The sequence below is a fragment of the Amblyomma americanum genome, chromosome 10, assembly GCF_052857255.1.
Source record: "Amblyomma americanum isolate KBUSLIRL-KWMA chromosome 10, ASM5285725v1, whole genome shotgun sequence".
Lineage (NCBI taxonomy): Eukaryota > Metazoa > Arthropoda > Arachnida > Ixodida > Ixodidae > Amblyomma > Amblyomma americanum.
The window spans coordinates 106,524,705-106,544,123 of NC_135506.1; the positions used below are offsets into that span (position 1 = coordinate 106,524,705).

The window sequence follows — 19,419 nt, forward strand, 5'->3', positions numbered from 1 at the left end:
GTCTTTCCTTTCCTCAAAATAAATAGTCTGAGGCAATTAAGCTGATTTCGAGAAAAGGAAAGGTTCATAACTAGCTCAATTTGTAGACGCACGCGACCACCAACTCACGGCGCGACTGAGGTGTCAATTGATCCAGGGAGCGAGTTACACTTGTTCCCGCATTTACATGTAAGAAATGCGTACGTGCCACCATGACAATGAAAATTGGTTTGGGGGGAAAAGAATTGGCACAGTATCTGTCACATATCGGCGGACACCTGAACAGCGCCGTAAGGTAAGGAATAAAGGAGGGACTAGAGAAGAAATGAAGGAAGAGGTGCCGTAGTGGAGGGCACCGAAATAAGTTCGACCACCTGGGGATCTTTAATGTGCACTGACATCGCGCAGCGCACAGGAGCCTTTGCGTTTCGCCGCCATCGAAACGCGGCCGCTGTGGTCGGGTTCGAACCTGGGTACTCTGTATCAGTAGCCGAGTGCCGTAAACACTGATCCACCTCGGCGGGTCCTGAGTACTACGCGTCGCGGGCTTTGAGGCGTGCCGTCCATATTAAGGGTGCGCACGTAGTGCCGCAGAGCGTTTCGAATTGCTCGGTCGCGTCTAAACGTTTCCTTCCAAGAAATTGTGCCGCGTGGCCTGCGGAAAAGCCTGCAGTCAAGAGGGGCGAAACGCGCCATGCGCATTGGCTTATGAGAGGACTCGCTGTTGAATCGAGACGCTGACCACTCTAAGTTGAGGACACCAGTTCACTGGCCTTGTTACATCGCGTACCTCACAGTACAGTAACAATTCTTCTGGGTAGGCAGCTTCAGCGTCACTAAAAATACCACGTTTCTAGGCTAAAAAATGAGAGCGGAGGAGCGGTCAGTTCGAGCCATAAGTAACAGGATCTGTGGTGTGCCGCATCTGCTTATTCAGTACTGGTCTGCCTGTTGTTCTGTGGACACATGGGACAGGTTCGCTGCTGCTTAGTAGCCCTTGAATATGATGAGTGTTGATTTTCGTTCTGCCTATCCAGTCGTTTATATATTTTAAGAAGTGCGTTTATCGCCTTAAGGCTGTCCCCGCGCAGCGATTATTTTGAAGGAATTGTAGCAGGTCTGGTACCACAACATCTCCATGCAATATCAATAAACTCTTTAAGAGCCGCGTTCTGTGTCATAGATCATAATTTCTCTCTTCAGGAGAGCAAAGCAGCAGTAACAGTGTGACTTCTCAGTGCACACTTCATCGAGGGAGAAAGCAGGTTGGCAGTGAAAAAGAGATGCGACTTGGGCGGCGTCATGAAATGTTTCGGATTAATTTCACCCCCCCCGCCCCCCCCCCCCACTGTGGCTCGGTGATTAGTGCGTTCAGCTAAGCGCCGTTGTGAAACGCTTGCGATTAATGGTTCTGGTTAATGAATTGCGCTTCCACCAACCCTTCGAACTTAGGCCCTGGATGCAAAGTGCGCAGGACATTGACTGTGCGCTGCGCCTTCCTTGAGAGAATGTTCCAAAGGATCTGTGTTGGAAAGTTCCCAGTCGATCACAGTGCCGCAACACACACGCTCATGAGCGGAGGTCGGAGCTTATAATACTAGCTTTGAGCTTGCGTGTACCGTGCTTCTGCGCAATTTCAACAGTCGCGAGCACCAAAAGAACGCCATGAGTCGGCCTCGCGTCTTTGTAGAACGGGGTCACAGTTTGGTCGCCTTTGTGCAAATAGACTCCTAAATAATCTAAAGTGGCGTTCGACAGCAGTTTTTTTTTTGGTTCCGCCATGCGAAGATCATAGCGTCCAAAAATCGTAGCTCTCAGGGTGATCTCCACCGCGTCTTTGTTTTCAGGTGGATTTCTTGGCTGGAAGACACGCGCTTACACCGCGTCCAACTTGATTGCAACCGTTGCACCGAAGGCGGCACCAATACGCCAAGCCTTAGCAAGAAAGCCGGTCTCACTGCAGAATCGCGGAGGGTTACCCTGTCGCCAAGCCATGATGTGAAAGCAGGTCCGACTGCAGAATCGAAAAGGGTTGCCTGGTCGCCAAGCCGTGACGTGAAAGCAGATGGAGTCAGCCGCAGGCGCACACCTCCTATGCCGGAAGAAACAGGCATGACCCCTTCAACAGGTAAGTTGAATTGGGAGACTTGGGTGAGATAAGGTGCATGTTTAAGGGAACTTGTGGAATCACCTCACAGGTTAGGTGCAGCAAGAATTCTCTAGTAACCGACAGACCTCTAAGCGCTCGTTTCGCTATTGTTGAAGCAAACGTTAACCTCACAGTACAGCTAGTGTTGCGTAGTCCGCAGCAGAACCAGACGATAGGATCGCTGCAGAGAGTACCGGCAAGCTCTCTCAGGAATGAAAGGTCTGGTTAAGGATAATTAACCACATCAACGTTATTAGATTGTATTCCGCAGCAACCGTGTACGCTTTCGGAAAGGTTACAAACTGGTAGGAACTATGGCAATGCTACTTGTAGACTAGTCTGTGAACATCGAAGTGGATGCTGATCGTTATTCGAACAGAGTTTATCTTGTGTGACGGGGCGCCGCGCAAGCAGACTCAATGGTCACTTCCAGGTACAGTCTTATACAGCTGAAGACAGAAACGGCAAATGCTCCTCAATGGAGGCCCTCTAGCCGACAGCATCGACCACCTGTAATGTCGTGGTTTTAATCTTGCTCCTGCTTGCGTGGCATCTCAAGGCGGCTGGTAGCTGCAAGGAGACTAAGCAAGGGTTAACCGCATTAACCACGACATCAATAGAGTGGGCTTACAGGGCCTCCTTTCATGGAGATACGTCGCTTCGTTCTTGAGTTGCGAGCTACTATGTCGCTGCTCAGGCTTGCTCGACCAACGTCTTCAGTCTTGCTGTGCACTCTCATTTCTGCCTTTTGCAAATGCTTGCACACTGCAACCTAGCCGAGCAGCATTGTAGATTCTGACAGGGACCCTTTTAAACCATGTCTCGGTGACAAGATGCACTGTTCCCCTGTCGACTTGCGACTGCCAACTGGAGTTTTTAGCCAGCGGTTACTGTTTTGGAGCGCTTAAGACGAAAATTTCTGGTTATAAGTCTTCTAGGTGCCGTTAATGATTCGCTGATAGTTAATATTATTCCGGGGGCCACCACTACGGTGTCCTTCATAGGCCATGTGTACCGAGAGAGGCGTCGTAGCGGAGCGCTCCGGATATATCTCGAAATACGACATAGAACCACCTGGAGCTCTTTAATTTGCACCGACACCACACAGCACACGGGCGTCTTCTTATTTTAAAGCGAAAGCTTCACTGGCCGCGAACTTGCGATTTTGTCGTGGCGGTGCTCCGACGAGGCAACAACGCGCGCCTCACCGAGGATATTTCTCTCTCTCCCGCTCCCTAGTCAATATTGCGCATGTGCCACTAATAGCACCGAGCCACAGGTGCAGCGGTGCTCCGCCGCTGCGTAGCGCCATGTCTTTCCTCAAAATGCAGCTTTCAATTTTCATTTTTGTCTTTCTCCTTACACTCCCTCCTTTATCCCTTCCTGTACGGCGCGGTTCAAGTGTCCACCGAAATATGTGAGACGTTTACTGTGCTTCGCGCGCTCACCGTGCCATCCGGCATGAGGGCACACCGCGCTGCTCGCCGCCGCCACCGACGTCATACCGCGTTCGGCCACATTCTCACAGCCGGCTTCCTCTACGGCTCGGCGGCGACGGAGCCGAAAACCGCGGCAGCAATGGAGCGGCGCGGTGTTCTAATCTAAGCAAAAGTTCCCAGGACGTCCAAGCGCCTGCTGAATCGATCCCACACATGATGTTATAAGTACTGAGGGGTCCATATAAAAGCATCTGCTCTACTTTTTTTGGACCGTAGTTAGGAAACGACCCCAACAACTGAATCATGAAGGTGGATACTCTCCTGCCATATGCCGCTATTCTTATAGGGTGTTGACAACACAATTTAGATCAGCAACATTTCGCTCTCTGTATTTCAACAGCAGCACTTCTTCCATCGAAACAAAAAAAATAGAACACCACTCCACGAACACTTTCATACGGCCTTACCTCTTTATAAGAAAGTGGTGAACTGGCACGTGATATAGCATTGCTTTGCAGCTAGATATATCGTGTTCTGGGCACTTTTGTCTCTGACAGAACATACAGGACCACAGCTGCCAGAGTTTCATGGGTGGACCATAAAACTCATTGATGGCCAGACTCTCCACCACACCATAACCCAATGCCAGCTGAGTCCCTCACGTACTGACATTTTAGCCATGAATCGGGCATCATTAGCAGCTGACAACTTAAACCATTCTCCTATTCAATGTGAACCAGAACATAACCTTTCTTTGAATTAGTTTCATTGAGTCAATTAAGATGGTCCACACTCCCAACACTGTTGGCATCACATAAAAGCTATAAAGGGACTAGAAACCCAAATATTAAGTCAGCATAGATTATTAGTAGGTCAATGTTCCAAAAAATGTCACATTCAAATTTCACCAGCACAGAGATTTTTGTTTTTTTAATTAAAGAAATAGTAGAAACAGCATACACTTATTTTGCTACTGGTGACGATGATTATGATAACATTGCAATGAACAAACCACTGGCTGAGCTTTGTAGATTGAAAAAAAAAACAAGTACAGGATGACAAAACCAGTATTTCTTGACCTACGTTTGCATATTACGACGTAAAGCGTAAAAGGCATAACAAACAAAGAACAAGACTCCTCCAGTGTAGTCACAAGGGTTCTAGTCTTAGGCCTTATCCATGCATAGTTAGAGAACGATTCCAATTGTTACATGTTTCTTTCCGGTACAGCTATTACAGAACAAGTGTAGAGGAGCGCGAATACCGAATAGTAACTCTCGAATCGGATATCGTATATTAACAAATTTATTCAAACATGTGCTGAAGTGCTTGTAATTTATAAGTTGTCATGCAAAAAAGCAGCTGCTGCACGTGATCCGGCAACAGCTTTTCTAGCCTGGACGTGGCAATGTTGTCAGCTGTAGAAAACAGTTTTTCACTTGGAACTTGCGTTGCTGGTATAGCCAGGTATTTCATGGCCATTCTGAACAGACTTGAAAAGTTATGCTTGCCTGTTTTCCTCGAGTACACAAAAGGGTCTTCATCCCTGCTGCAAACTGGCTCTCGAAGATGCCGCTGAAGTTCATCAATGTTGCCTGGTTCACAGTTGTCTCTCCTCCCAGATCGCATTGCAAGTTTGAAAATATTGTCCCATATGCTGGCACTGCACTGCTTTTGTGCTGTAGATGCTGAGGGCTCAGCACAGTCAGTGGGTGGTCGGATTGGCGAGCCTTGCAGCTCAGTCCTTAATGTTCCAGAAGCCTTGTTTCTTGTAAAGCTTCCGTAAAGAAGATGTTTTTGAATCATGGGTCACATGCCGTTGCCATCACGTACTCTTTTTGCTCTCTGTGGTTAGGAGGTCTTGCCTTCCCACTTTTTATGTAAATTTTTTTGCGAACAGTGACGTGTCATCATCCGCTGCAGTACAGTCCGTCAGCACCATGTGCGTTCCGTATTTCTGCCCACTCAGGTCTTTTGTTGCTGATGCAATTGGCGCAAGGACCTTGACCAGTCTGGCCACCCTTTTCCATCCCTATGGTGTAAGGTTGGATACCACTGTCTCCGACATAGGAAGTTCAAGGCAAACTGCTTTTTTAAGCTGAAGGAGATGGGACAGCATGTCATGCTCGCTATTCCACCGGGTGTACATTCTGGACGAGCTCCAGGAGGCGTAGCTCCATCCGCTGCTGGCAGTCGTTTAGTCTTGCTGCAGCTTGGGCACTGTGGTTTTATTGGCCTACTATTGCACAGTATTTCTTAAAAATGGTGGGCACTCCTGCAGTTCCTTCCTTGGCATCCTTGATGGCCAACTGCAATGTATGGCCCAAACACTGCACTGAAAGTCCCGGAGAGCTGCGCGGAAATTTCGAGCATTGTCAGAAACAACAAAAATAGGTACCTCATGCAGTGGCAGATCCTATTCACTCGTCGTTGCTTCCAGGTGAGCTAAAAAGTTGCATTGGGTGTGACTGTCAATCACGGGCTGGTTTCCCAACGTGAACGCCCGGATTTCAAAGTTCGAGGTCAAGTAATGGCACGTGAGACTAATGTAGCTCTGGTTTGACCTCGACATTCACATGTCACTGGTGAACGACAAAGACTATGCCTTCCTGCAGGTCGGCGTGAATTCGGCGCTTGACAGCTATTCCAGTGACCCTGTTCAGACCGGGGATGATTGTTCTTGAAAACGTTGTCCGAGAGGGAACCTTGTACAGTGGCTCCACATCATGCATTAACTCGTTGAACCCTCGCCTTTCACCAAAATCGTTGGGCTGCAGGTCGAGTGCCAGCATCTGAGCAACCCGCTTCGTGATTTCTTGCCTTCGACGCTGCGACAACTCCATGGCCGTGTCAAACTTACATTTGATAGAAGGCTGCGATGCGCTGCCGAAACTTGTTCGCTTCCCGCTTTCCGCCAAAAACGTGCTGTGAAAAGCGTAATGTTAGTTCCTTAGGTGGTTCGCCAGCGGTGGCCGAAGTTTGGTGTTGCATGTCTTTGGCGTTCCAAGTGGGAAGAAGTGCTCTTGGAATTTCGAAACTGGTGCTAGTAAGCAAGCAGTAATTTGACTGATTGTGCCACTTTTAGTTGGTACATAACTCCCTGAGTGTCTATAAAGCCTAGTAACGTTATAAGTTGGACCATTATGTGGATTCTGTTCACAGTTTACAAAAATCAAGCATTTAAACGTAGAGTCAAGCACGCTTAAACAATGTGACCGTCATGCATGGTTCAATCATTTTACAGTCCAGCCCGCTTATAACGAACATCAGCGTCTCGCGGCGTCCGTTCGTTATATCCCTAAGTTCGTACCACAGCTTTAATGACAGTTGCTTGTCAAAACGCTAAATTTTAGAGGGTCGAGCGCAAACTCTGCTGCACCTGGCATGGAATGACCCAAATGCTGGTGAAGTAGCATAGGGACCTGACACTGAGACTTTTATTCACTTGTCAGCTCTGCTAGGATGCTTTGAACTAGTCAGTCAGGTTCTATGCAAAACGCGGAATGCACACAACCATTGGCCATTTGCGTATGGTTGTGCTGTTTTTGGTCTTTTTTTTTCTTAACCTTGGAATCGGCTTCCATATATTTTGAAGAAAAAATGCAGCCATTGGTTGAACTTTATTTTATGAGATGAAAGGCAAATAATTGGTTCTCCTTTCTTAGTTTGAAGGCAGTTTTTGTGAACAGGTTTATGCACCCATTCTTACATGGTTTACAGGGATCATCCTGGCACCTATGCGTGTCACAAGTGTGGTGAGGTATTAAATGAAACCCATGGAATGTCCTGAAAGACTTCTGTAGTATATTTTTAATTAATGTGGGTGCTTACTAGTATGCATTCTCTCATGTGTTGTATGAAATGTGCTTCATGTTGTCCGAGCAGTTTGGCCACAAGGCTTCTGCTACTGGAGCCACAGCACTTGATGCTGGTGGCCCTTGTTCCCCTGGTGCCCTGGGAGCAGACGGGGGCCCAAGCCTGTTGAGCAGCATCTGCAACATGGCCGATCATCGTCTCTACAAAATTGTTAGATGGTGCAAGAGCCTGCCTCTCTTCGGGGATATCCAGGTGGGGGTCTATATTGTTTCTAGATCACTGCTCTCATAGAAGTTTTAAATGTTGAAGCTTTCATGCAGCCACCATGATTTTCGCATTTGGATAGAATCGCATGCGCACATTATTTTTGCAATTTCATAAATTTCCTGAGGAGCCAGCGATGACGTAGAGGTAGAGCGGCCGCCTCGTGTGCAAGAGGATTGGGGCTCTAATCCTGGTGCCGCATAATTCTCCACCGGGTTTAAAAAAAAACGCGTGTCGATGAAATTGCATAACGAGACCTGGTGTGCGGCCTGATCTCGGTGACCAGAACCAATAACACACACCCTCACCAGTACAGGACTTGGCCACCGTAGTGTAGTACTTGGCCAAAACCTTCTATGAACAAACCAATTAACCCTCGGTCCTCAGTCCCCAGCGGCTGCGGAGCAACTGACCACGGCGGCGGTCAGACGTGTGACGCAGCGCAGGGTGCTAAGAATTTCTGGCTCCGGACATGCCGCTATTGGAATCTGAACCTGGCATAGTTTAACACTAGAACTTTATCTAGTGAGGCTAGCCTAGCAGTGCTGTTCGAGCAGCTAACTGGAATTAAATGGGATGTGATAGGGCTTAGCGAAGTTAGGAAGACAGGTAAGGCGTATATAGGACTAATTAAAGGACGGCCAGATTCTGTGCTACCATAGGTTAGAGGATAGACGAGAACTAGGTGTTGAATTTCTCATTAATCAAGATATAGCTGGCAGCGCAGATGAGCTCTGTACTATTAACGAGAGGGTAGCAGCTATTGTAATTAGGTTGAATAAGACGTACAAGCTGAAAGTGGTGCAGGCCTACGCGCCTACATCCAGCCATGATGACCAGACCGTTGAAAGTTTCTATGAGGACGTGGAATCGGCAATGAATAAAGTAAAATCACAGTACACTGTACTGATAGGCGACTTCAATGCGAAGGTGGGCAAGAAGCAGACTGACGACCACGCTGTAGGTGACTGTGGGATAGGTTAGGAAATAGCAGGGGAGAGTTTAGTCGAATTCGCAGATAAAAATACCTCACGGATCATGAAGTATACCTTCTTCCCCAAACGAAAAAACAGGAAGTGGACCTGGAAGAGCGCCAATGGTGAGACTAAAAATGAAATCAACTTCATACTATGCGTTATACCTGGCATCGTTCAGGATGTGGCCGTCCTCGGAAAGATGCACTGTAGCAACCGCAGAATGGTAAGGTCTCAAATTAGCTTAGACTTGAAGAGGGAACGGAAGAAGCTAGTGATGAAAAAGTTCATTAACAAGTTAGCTGTAAGAGGGAAATTACAGGAATTTAGGAAAGCGGTGCAAAACAGATATTCGGCTTTAACTGAGGAAGACGATCGTGATGTTCATACAATGAACGATAATCTAACAGCCATCATTACGGAGTGCGCAGTAGAATTAGGCGGTAGGAAACTTCATCGGGATACCGAAAAGCTATCTCAGGTGACGAAAGATCTGATTAAGAAACGCCAAAGCGTGAGAGAGTCTAACCCTACCGACAGAATAGAAGGGATAGAGCTATCGAAGTTAATAAATAAGCGCAAGGTAGCCGACATAAGGAAGTTTAATATGGAGAGAATCGAGCATGCTCTAAAGAACGGAGGTAGCCTAAAAGCGGTGAAGAGGAAACTAGGCATAGGTAAAAACCAGATGTATGCGTTAAGAGACAAGCAGGGCAATGTCATTAGCAATATGGATAAGATAATTAACGTAGCCGAAGAGTTCTACACAAACTTTTACAGTAGCCAATGTAATCAGTTTTAATGAGAAAGACAGTAGTGCACAGCAATGCGTCATCCCGCCAGTAACGAAAGATGAAGTAAAGAAAGCCTTCGGAGCAATGGAAAGGGAAAAGCAGCTGGGGAGGATAAGGTAACAGCAGTTCTCTTGAGCGGAGAGGAGATCGTGTCAGAAAAACTAGCCACCCTGTATACGCAATGCCTTATGACCTCGACTATACCAGAAGCTTGGAAGAACGCAAACATTATCTTAGTTCATAAGAAATGGGACGCTAACTACTTGAAAAATTACAGACCGATCAGCTTACTATCCGTGGCCTACAAGGTATTTACTAAGGTAATCGCTAATACAGTCAGGGCAACCTTATAATTTAATCAACCAAATGATCAGGCAGGCTTTTGTAAAGGATATTCCACAATAGATCATATTCACACTATCATTCAGGGGATAGAGAAATGTGCAGAATATAAACAACCTCTATATAAAGCCTTCATTGATTATGAGAAAGCATTCGACTCAGTGGAAACATCAGCAGTCACAGAGGCATTGGTTAATCACGGGTAGAAGAGCCGTATGTCAAAATAAAGTCTATAAAATCAGCAATAAAATTTAAATAAGGAAGGGCGTCAGTCAAGGAGACACGATCTCGTCAATGCTATTCACCGCCTATTTACAGGAGGTATTCCGAGGCATGAATTGGGAACAGTTGGGAATAAGAGTAAATTGAGAATACCTAAATAATCTGTGATTCCCTGATGACATTGCCTTGCTGAGTCACTCAGGAGGTGAACTGCAAATCATGATCAATGAGTAAGACAGGCAGAGCAAAACGCTGGGTCTAAAAATCAACATGCAGAAAACCAAGGTAATGTTCAACAATCTAGCAAGGGAACAGCAGTTCACAATTGACAGCGAGAGCCTGGAAGTTGTGAAGGAATACGTCTACTCAGGGCAGGTAATGACAGCTGATCTGGATCATGAGAGTGAAATAACTAGAAGGATAAGAATGGGGTGGAGCGCATATGGCAGGTTCTTTCAGATCATGAGTGGCAGTTCACCAATTTCCCTCATGATAAAAGTGTACAACAGCTGTATCCTACCGGTAGTCACCTACGGGTCAGAAACGTAGAGGCTAACGAAGTGAGTTCAGCTTAAGTTGAGGACAACGCAGCGAGCCATGGAAAGAAAATTGATAGGTGTAAGCAACGTTACGAGACCGGAAGCGAGCAGAGCGGATGAGGAAGAAACGCGGATTAATGACATCCTAGTCGAAATCAAGAAGATACGGGCTTGGGCAGGGCATTTAATGCGAAGGCAAGATAACCGCTGGTCCTTCTGGGTGATGGAGTGGATTCCAAGAGAAAGTAAGCGTAGCAGGGGTGGCGCAGAAGGTTAGATGGGCAGATGTGATTAAGAAGTTTGCAGGCAAAGGATGGATGCAGTTGGCAAAGGAGAGGGTTAATTGGAAAGACATGAGAGCGACCTTTGCCTGCAGTGGGTGTAGTAAGGCTGATTATTATTATTATTATTAATATTATATTATTATTATTATTATTATTATTATTATTATTATTATTATTATTATTATTATTATTATTATTATTATTATTATTATTATTATTATTATTATTATTATTATTATTATTATTATAAATTTTCCACCCGTCATCTCGGAAATGAGCTGGTATTTTGTGTTTCGTAGGGAACTAAAACTTGGGGTCTGCCTAATCAAATTCTGAAAGGTGAAGTTATAAATTCCAGAGTGACAATCACGCGCACACAAGTAACGCACAAGTACTTGCTTTTGGGAGGTAAGACGCCGAAATGCGAGGAATGATTCATATCAGTTTACACTACCCATTTCTTAAAACGCATCTTCATACTTCATTTATCCAAATTTTACAAATAAGGCCTTCGGAGGGCTGGTCGGGACTGTTTCTTCGTGCCACCATTGAAGAGTATTACAACGCTCTCCGCCTCGACCGTAAACTCTACCCGACCCTCACCCTACCCTTTCTGAGCGCGAGGCTCACGTCCTTCGACAGATACAGCTCAACACACTTGTCACGCCTGCACGACTTTACCTGTACAAATTCCGTCACGATGTTTTATCTCCCAACTGCCCTGCCCCTTATGCCAACCTCTCTTACTGTTTATTCTCCTGCCCGGTTTCTCTTCAATAGGAATTCTTTCGTACCCCCTCCCGTGTACTATCGGGACCTGGCTGGACTAGCTTGAAGCTGTAGATGATCACGAACACCGCCTTCTCGTGCAGTAGGCCATCGCTGCCTTAGGCCCGTTTCAGATGCTGCGAATTTCACTTTCCGACATTTCGAATTCATTCCATCTGCGGCGGCTGGAGAGGGCCACCGGCCTTGCCGCAGACGGCCTGCGAACGATTTCCGTCCGGTTGGAATTCATTCGCAGCGTCGGTATGTTCGCTCTGCGACTGACCAATACGGTGCATCCACTGCTTGGCTCCCCGTCAGGCTTGGCTTTTGCCAGCTTTGGCTAGGCTTGGCTTTGGCCGTCATGTACTTCTCGAATAATTCAGAACTGTTTACTTTGATAAAACACATTCCGTGTAGCATTACTGCCGCGTATATTCACAGGTTGGGCAAGCAGACATTAGCAACCCGGTTGTCACAACCGAACGAAGTCGCAGGTTCTGCGTTGCATATGAAATGACTCAGCGGAGATCGCATTGCAGCGTCAGTGGCGGCACCGAATTCGCCGCGTCGCTTAGACAAATTTGGCAGTATGCATATGAAACGGGCCTTAGGCGTCCAAGGGTTTTACCTCAATAAAGTCTCGCATTACTACTACTACTATAGTATACTACTTCGTCCTCCTTTATGTGTGATGTCGCTATGACTTACCACTTAACCACGTTTATGGTTACTCAGATGGCAGTGACATCTTGAAGATCATTCACATGCTCTTTTTCCTTTGTCAGGGTGGATTCGGGCAGGGACATGCCTGGAGCACTCGGATTATGAGCACCAAGGAGGCACTTAGTCAGGTAAGCCTGGTTTTCTTCTTAGTCCAACGTGCTGTTTTCCACAGATGTTTTCGAGACACTAAAGAAAAACGATAATTTTTCTGGCTGCCTAAAGACGGGGCCAAGCATTTAGGGATGCACTGTGATGTTGATGGGGGAGGCAGTGAAGGCCACCCCCTTCGGTTTGTGGCTGCATGTTTAGGCTTTAAAGGAATTAATTGTTTTTACGAAACATTTTGTCCCACACGTGTCCCATTCCACAACGGTGTGTCGGCTGAGGGTGAATCCGACTGACACGTGCTGGTTGTCCCCTATTTGTGCTGGAGACTGTGAGGCGGTTATGGCTGCTGTTTCGTGTCCAGTAGCTACGTCGATAGTCGGGGTTTCCCGCGGAGCCTACCCTGTAGGGGGTTGCGAATCCCTAGGAGGACTGTGAGAGCACTCTCCGCGGCCATGTGAGCGGGCTGCTGCCCACGATGCCCGTTGTCAGGGTATGGTGACAGGTGTCGAGGGGTGTCAGGATATGTACTTGCCGATGTTGCGTCAAAAGGCGACCAAACGCACGCGGAGCGTATTCGGACAAAGCTGACCATTATATTTAAAAAACTTGTTGCTAATGACGATGTTGCTCAACGCATGTCGTTTCCAGACAGTGCAGGGGAACACTGCCCTTGCCAAGCCTGATCGAGGTAGGGCTTCCGAACTTCTGTGCATCTGAACTAAACGGAGATCGTCCCATGCATGATAACGTCTTTGTAAGCGGGCCTCTTGAGAGGATTGCGGGTGTCTCCGCTACGGCGCCCACGCTTAGCGCTGTCCATGTTCCGCCGAAAGGCGCTATTTTTTTCATGACATCATGGCACCATTTTCCTTCGTGGCTTCATGTCCGGGCAGGAAGATCCTAATTTCTGGCCAAACCAAGGCTTCTATGCCAGCGGTCAGGCAGCCGTAACTACGGCATTTAGAAATAATATTGGCCGTGTTTTATTTGGCTCTAAAATGGTAGAGTTGTCAATGCTATAATCGGCTGTAATATGAATGTTTTCATTGCAGGAGTCGTCGAAAAGAAATTTGGGTTTCCTCTGTGGCTATGCACAGCGAGCCAACAGCCGGACATTCGTTCAAGCCGCAGCATGAATGCAGGTGGGGCCGACGAGCAGCTTGTCGCCTCAACAAGAACCACCCGGCTGCAAATGGGAAGCAGGTGCCGGCCGCTCCTGAGAACGTCCGAGCAGGCCTCAAGGTAAATTGCGCGACGGGTTGTACGCACGACCTCTTCTAAGCTTGGGTGCACCGAGGTGACCCGGCAGGTCTCAGTGTTCTGTCACAGGATGGCAAATTCTCCGACCTTTCACGTGGCAATATTATTTGGTGATGGCCCTTGCAGTGCGAGTAATATCTGAGTACACGTTTCGGTATATGCGTGGCCCCTACCGAACGCACATGACATTTCACAGCATCATTCGTCTATCTGCTCTATATATATATGAGACTTGCATTCATTCCAGCATGGTCTGCTTCCCAAAGAAGTCCTGCGCTTCCAATACCTGATCATGGGAATAACACGCAGTGCCAGGACGAGAGGCTCCACCTCCAGCGACCGCAGCGAGGAAGCGGGTGGCGCTTTGGACGACGTCACACGGACGGCATCGGGCGGCCGCTGAGCTGGGAACCATCGGTAGGCATGGGTTCAATAGTCTTCCCGTAGCCTGTGTAGCCTCTCTACCCCACTAAAACAGAGCCGCTACCACTAGGGCGGAATGTCGTCAATTCGCTTAATTCGAATTCGAATTTATCCGAACTGCAGGATTGGTTTTGTCTGTATTCCCTGTTTTTGAGCTGTTCATAATTCAAAATCTAAGCTAAACTTTTAGCTTGCACTTCGAATGATCGACATTCTAGTATGCTTCTAAAGAAAAAAACATACAGAAAGGTTACCACTACGTAACGCGAGATTCAGCGGCAGCCTGATACTCAACTACTAAACTACTACTACTATACGCTGCTAAGCCGAATGAACGGACCTTTAATAGCGATCACTGTAAAACCCCATTTCCAGTCTGATGTCTTGGGTTCGATCCCGTTGCTGAACGCAGCTCTTGCGAGCAAATGTATTTCTATGTAGAAATGCAATTCTTGGAATGTGCAGCCTGTGAGAACCGAAGAAACTTCTAACCCTGTGTTTGGCGCATGAGAGCGGCGCTCAAGGTGGACTCACACTGTGGACCATTGGCAGAGTGGAAGAGAGGCATTACCTTACGCCTGGGACACAGTCCAATAGTGCGTAGTGTGAACGCACATTTATGGGCAATGAAACAGAAGAACACAGCACATATATGCACGCCTCAAACTTCCTGCACACATTGTAGAAAACCACCTGGTTTAAACTTAATCCTACCACTTCCGCTACATTATGTATGATACGGCAATAGTAGATTCGATTAGTCAAAATTCATTGTGTAAGGAATGCTAAAGAATTCACTGCATAAAGGGGTCACTATGTCTGACCCTGCCTCCGGCCGCTTGGTACATGAAGACAGTGCATACATCAATCGCGCCTAAAACGGCTGATGATGGCGCTAAAATGCAGCCTGGAGCCTGAAACTACGGTACGCAAGTATTCTGGGGAATGGGTTATACCCTTTAGAGCTTTCCCGTGCTTGGCCAGTCGTCGCACCTTTGCTGCGAGGACAGGACTTCGGCAATAGCTATGTTATGTAGCGGCATCAAGGTCACTCTTAATGTACAGGTTGTCGCTTGTCCACATATAAATACGAACGCGAGTTATCGGCGATTTATTTTCTTGCGAACGACTTGATCTCCATTCAGAGGTGACGCTGTAAAAACGGTTGGTAGCTATACCCGGATGCAACTCAAGAATGAAGCCGCCAATGCCCTTCAAAGGAGCTCCTCCAGCCAATGACGTCGACCAATCCTCACCCTTTAATGATTCTCCACCTCTCCCTCTTGACATGTTCCCTTGGACCCGTCAACGTGAAATCCCATAGGGTGGCAGAAGAAAGGCGGATAATTACAGCTTATTCGGATTAACCGCGGCTTTGTGAAAATTGGCCGACGCCGTTCTCTGGACGGTCTCTCTTTAGGGGTATCTGCCTTACCGATCTGAAGTCTTACATTACTACAGCAATAAAAGCATTACAGGATACCCCCCCCCCCATACCCTTGCTTTCTCCTTATGTCCAACTTCAACACAACCGCAATCATTATGGCTGCCCAATCGTGCCGCTTAAAAAATTCTTCCAGAGCAGAAATTCGCAACGCATGTGTTCAGCGCTTACTTTCGGCGAGATACATATATGTTTTTGCTATGCGGGTCGTAGGCGCCTTTGTAGCTGGTAGCTGTCACTTGTCCTTGTTCTTTCACGCATGGAAGGCGGTTGCGGCCGGCGGCAGCAGTCGGTGCGCGGACCACCCTTCCCAGCATCCTTGGAGTCATCGCCGCCTCCTGTCTGGTAAGCCGGTGTGTGCCTTTCTAGGCTAAACAAAGCGAAGGTTTGGGGTAGTTCGTACATCATTAATCTGCCTCCTGTCGCGTGAGACGAAACCATAAGAACGAACTGGTGGCGCTTCAATGCTGTCTTGCTCGTTTACGGGCAGACATTTCTGCAACATGGCATGTTAAAGAGTTTCTACTCGTCCTGTAATCTCCGTGCAACGCACTGAGGACGCTTCATATGCTCCCTGGCTTGACCGAGCTCGTGAGTCGCGACGGATCGCCACTTTTCTCTTCAGATGCGAGGAACAAGAAAAGGATGGTGAGAGTCGGCCTTGTTCGTCTATACTTCATCTCATAAGCAGTTTGCAGCACTGTTGATAATGCGGCAATGGCTGAGCCAATGGGGATGGTGCGCGCTCCTTATGTTCATCCGCGCCTGAATTCTCTGGATAGTGGCTCCATCTCTGGGAGGGAATGAGTAAACTAGTCAGCTGCTCTGTCTTCGCAGTAAGTGGCCCCTGTTTCCTTTTAAGTTTCCTTTATTCAGCGAAATCCTCACTACGCAAGGTAAAGCCGAATTCGCCGTGTGCTGCTCCGCCCGTCACCTGCTTTATGACCGGTTAGAACCAAGCACCGGCTGTAATGACTCGCCAGCTATACTGAAATCCAACTGATTCCTTCACGTGATCCTGACGGGTTTCTCTCGCCATGGTACGTAATATCCATGGCACAGGGACACGTTATATCCATCTGAAGTAAAAAAACAAAAATACAGGGCGACTTACAGCTTGCTCCGAACCCGTATTATCTCTTTGTCTATAGGCAGGGGCTCATATGACTTCCCCGACGCGGCGGTAAAGTCAACTTTTATGAGCGATACGTACGTGAGCACCGTCGGTGGCCCTGGCAGTCAACGTTATTGCTAGTTCTCCAACGACAAAACCAGAAACCAACTCTGATGAGCCCTGTTGTAGATCTGCACATGCGAAGATTGCCCCCAACCATGGCAATGCCTTTAAAAGCGACGCTCTCGTTGAGAGTTGCGGTAGGTGTGTCCCCCTGCGGGCACTTTCGTTTAGGGTTGACCTTTTTCCGCCTCGAGACGACATTTTGTTTCACGAGGACATCGTAAGCGTACAGTATGGACTGGAAGCTTCTATAATTCGGCCAAAAACAAAGCTTCAATGCCAAGCCAGAAAACCGAAACTGCAGCATTTAGAAGTAACGTCGGCGGCGTTTCATTTGGGTCTGTCTGAAAATGGTACAGTTGTTAACGCCATAATCGGCTAAGCAGATCATCGAGGCATAATCAACGAATCTTAAATTGTCCAAGGTCTCATATGAATGTTTTCATTGCAGATGTCATTGAGAAGAAAGTTGCGCTTCCGGTGTGGCCATGCACAGCACGGGAATGGCCGGAGATTCATTGAAGCCGCAGCGTGAAAGCAGGTGCAGCCGACTAGCAGGCTTCGCTGCGTGAGCAGGGACCCGCAGGCTGCAACTGGTAAGCAGGTTTCGCTCATGACGACGTTCGATTAGGCCTCTAGGTAATTTGAGCAACGGGATTTACGTATGGCCTCTTCTATGATAGTGTGCACCGAGGAGACCCGGTAGGTCTGATTGTTCTGTGACGGCGATGGCAAATTCGTCGACCTTTGACGTGGTAATATTTCAGGCGAAGCTTTGATGAATACCGCGATGCGTGCGGTCAGTATTCAAGTTTCGTGCGCCCGCCAATCCCTTGTTTTGCGTCGTGCAAAGCAGTGAGAATTTTAGTCACAGCGGCCATGAGGTATCAAGGCCCGTAAGTCGAGAAGAAAGCGCGCCATCTATGTTGATGTGAAGGAAGTGGGTCGATAGACAGCAGCTCATAGTGGGGAACACAGAAGTAAGATACACAGGAGCAGCGGCCCTTACGCACCCCTATGCAATCTGCAGGTGCGAATTTGCTACACAAACGGCCAGGTGGCGTCGGTCCATTCGGGCACTAAGCTTTGTGTCATACTGCCTCCCACCGTTGCTCCTCATTCGCCACTTCGTCTTTGTGCACACTGCACACTTTCCCACCTCGCCATTGCAGCGAAACGAAATGCTAGGGGCTGCGGTCCTGGCAGACTCCTTAAGCACTTAGCAATGGCTTGCGGTGGGAACTAAAATTCTGGCGGCGCCAGACCAAGTCTTCGAGATCTGGGGCACAGAGGGCTGCTGGATCCACGAATTTAGTAAAGAAAGTTTTTTGTATAAGAAACGTCGAAATGAATCAGGTGCAGGCGATTACGGTCACGCCTTTGTAAACTTTATAGCGTGCGAAACTTCCAAGCGCAATCAGTACGAAGTACTGGCTCTGTGTTGACGCTGCGGGTCAAACCACAGAAAGCGTTGCTCCCGTTAGAATTCAGCAGCCATGAGTCTAGCGCCATCACTACGAGGAAAAGGAATGGGTAGCATCACGGTTTTATCACCATGCGCCGCTTTCACAGCGGCGTCAGAGTGGTCGTGCCCTGCGAAGCCACGTTACACCACCATGAGCATATTGCCAGTACTAATCCCAAATCCTAGCGCCACATATCACGTGCTCGGCCAAGCATTCTCCGCTGCAGAAAAATTCATCCCCTTTGCAGTGTCTGTGGAGGGCTCTTCTGCTGCGCATATGAGTTGACGTGCTATCGTACGCCTCTTGGTGCGTCATCTGATGCTTATGCGACTCTTTAGGTTTTTCACTTTCAATTAATGAATGGCTCAGTTACACGCTCTCACTTTTCTTAATTGCCATCATCAAGCATTGGCGTTTCATCCTGAGCATTTTTACACTTTTGCACCCTCTTTTTACAATTTTTTTTCCTTTCTTCATTTCCCTAATTCATTAAAAGGATTTCATTAACTCGTCATTGCAATCAATCGAACAACAAATTATCATGACACGAGTTTTTACACAGTCCCCGATTATTTTCGACACGGACCGCGTCTCGGCAAACCCATGCTACTTGGCAAAGAAAAAATTAAACTTTTTTCAAAGGGCGCGGAATTGAACCCAGAAATTTAAGGTTCCGAAGAGGGAACGCCACCAATAGCAAAAAAATTCGCATTGCTGATTGGCAAACGAAGATTAATCTAGTATATGTGTTACCTTACGAGTGTTTTGCTAATGAGTAGGTGTGTCATTAGAAAGAAGGAAAACATTTTGTAAAAAGAGAAATAAAGTTAACAACGAATGTTTCGCTTTCAACAACGTAAATGGTCTGATGTGCTCTCCGTAATTTCTCTCTTGGCCTGTGCCTCTTGAGGCAACACCGCCTTGCGCACAACGTGACTCTGAGATGAGCGCCTCTTGCCGAGAAAGCAATCTCAGGGGACATATTTCGGTCTGTGCGCGCTCCTGACAAGCGAACTTTACATTTCGCAGCATCATTCATCTATCTGCTATATGAGACTTCCTTTCATTCCTGCATGGTTCACAGTCTGCAAGGACATCTGGCGTCTCCAGTACCTTACGCCTGAAGAACACGCAGAGGCTGGAAGAGGCTGAAACCTCCAGCGACCACAGCGAGAAGCAGGTGGCGCC

The 19,419-nt window shown here is 47.6% G+C and overlaps 1 long non-coding RNA gene across 1 annotated transcript; it reads left to right on the forward strand.

The window, feature by feature from the left end:
• Window positions 1-13,988: 13,988 nt before the first annotated feature.
• LOC144107688 (uncharacterized) lies at window positions 13,989-19,402 on the forward strand. Its single transcript, XR_013309354.1, has 4 exons — window positions 13,989-14,078; window positions 15,795-15,873; window positions 17,217-17,361; window positions 19,316-19,402. It is a non-coding gene; the product is annotated as an uncharacterized LOC144107688 (long non-coding RNA).
• Window positions 19,403-19,419: the final 17 nt, after the last annotated feature.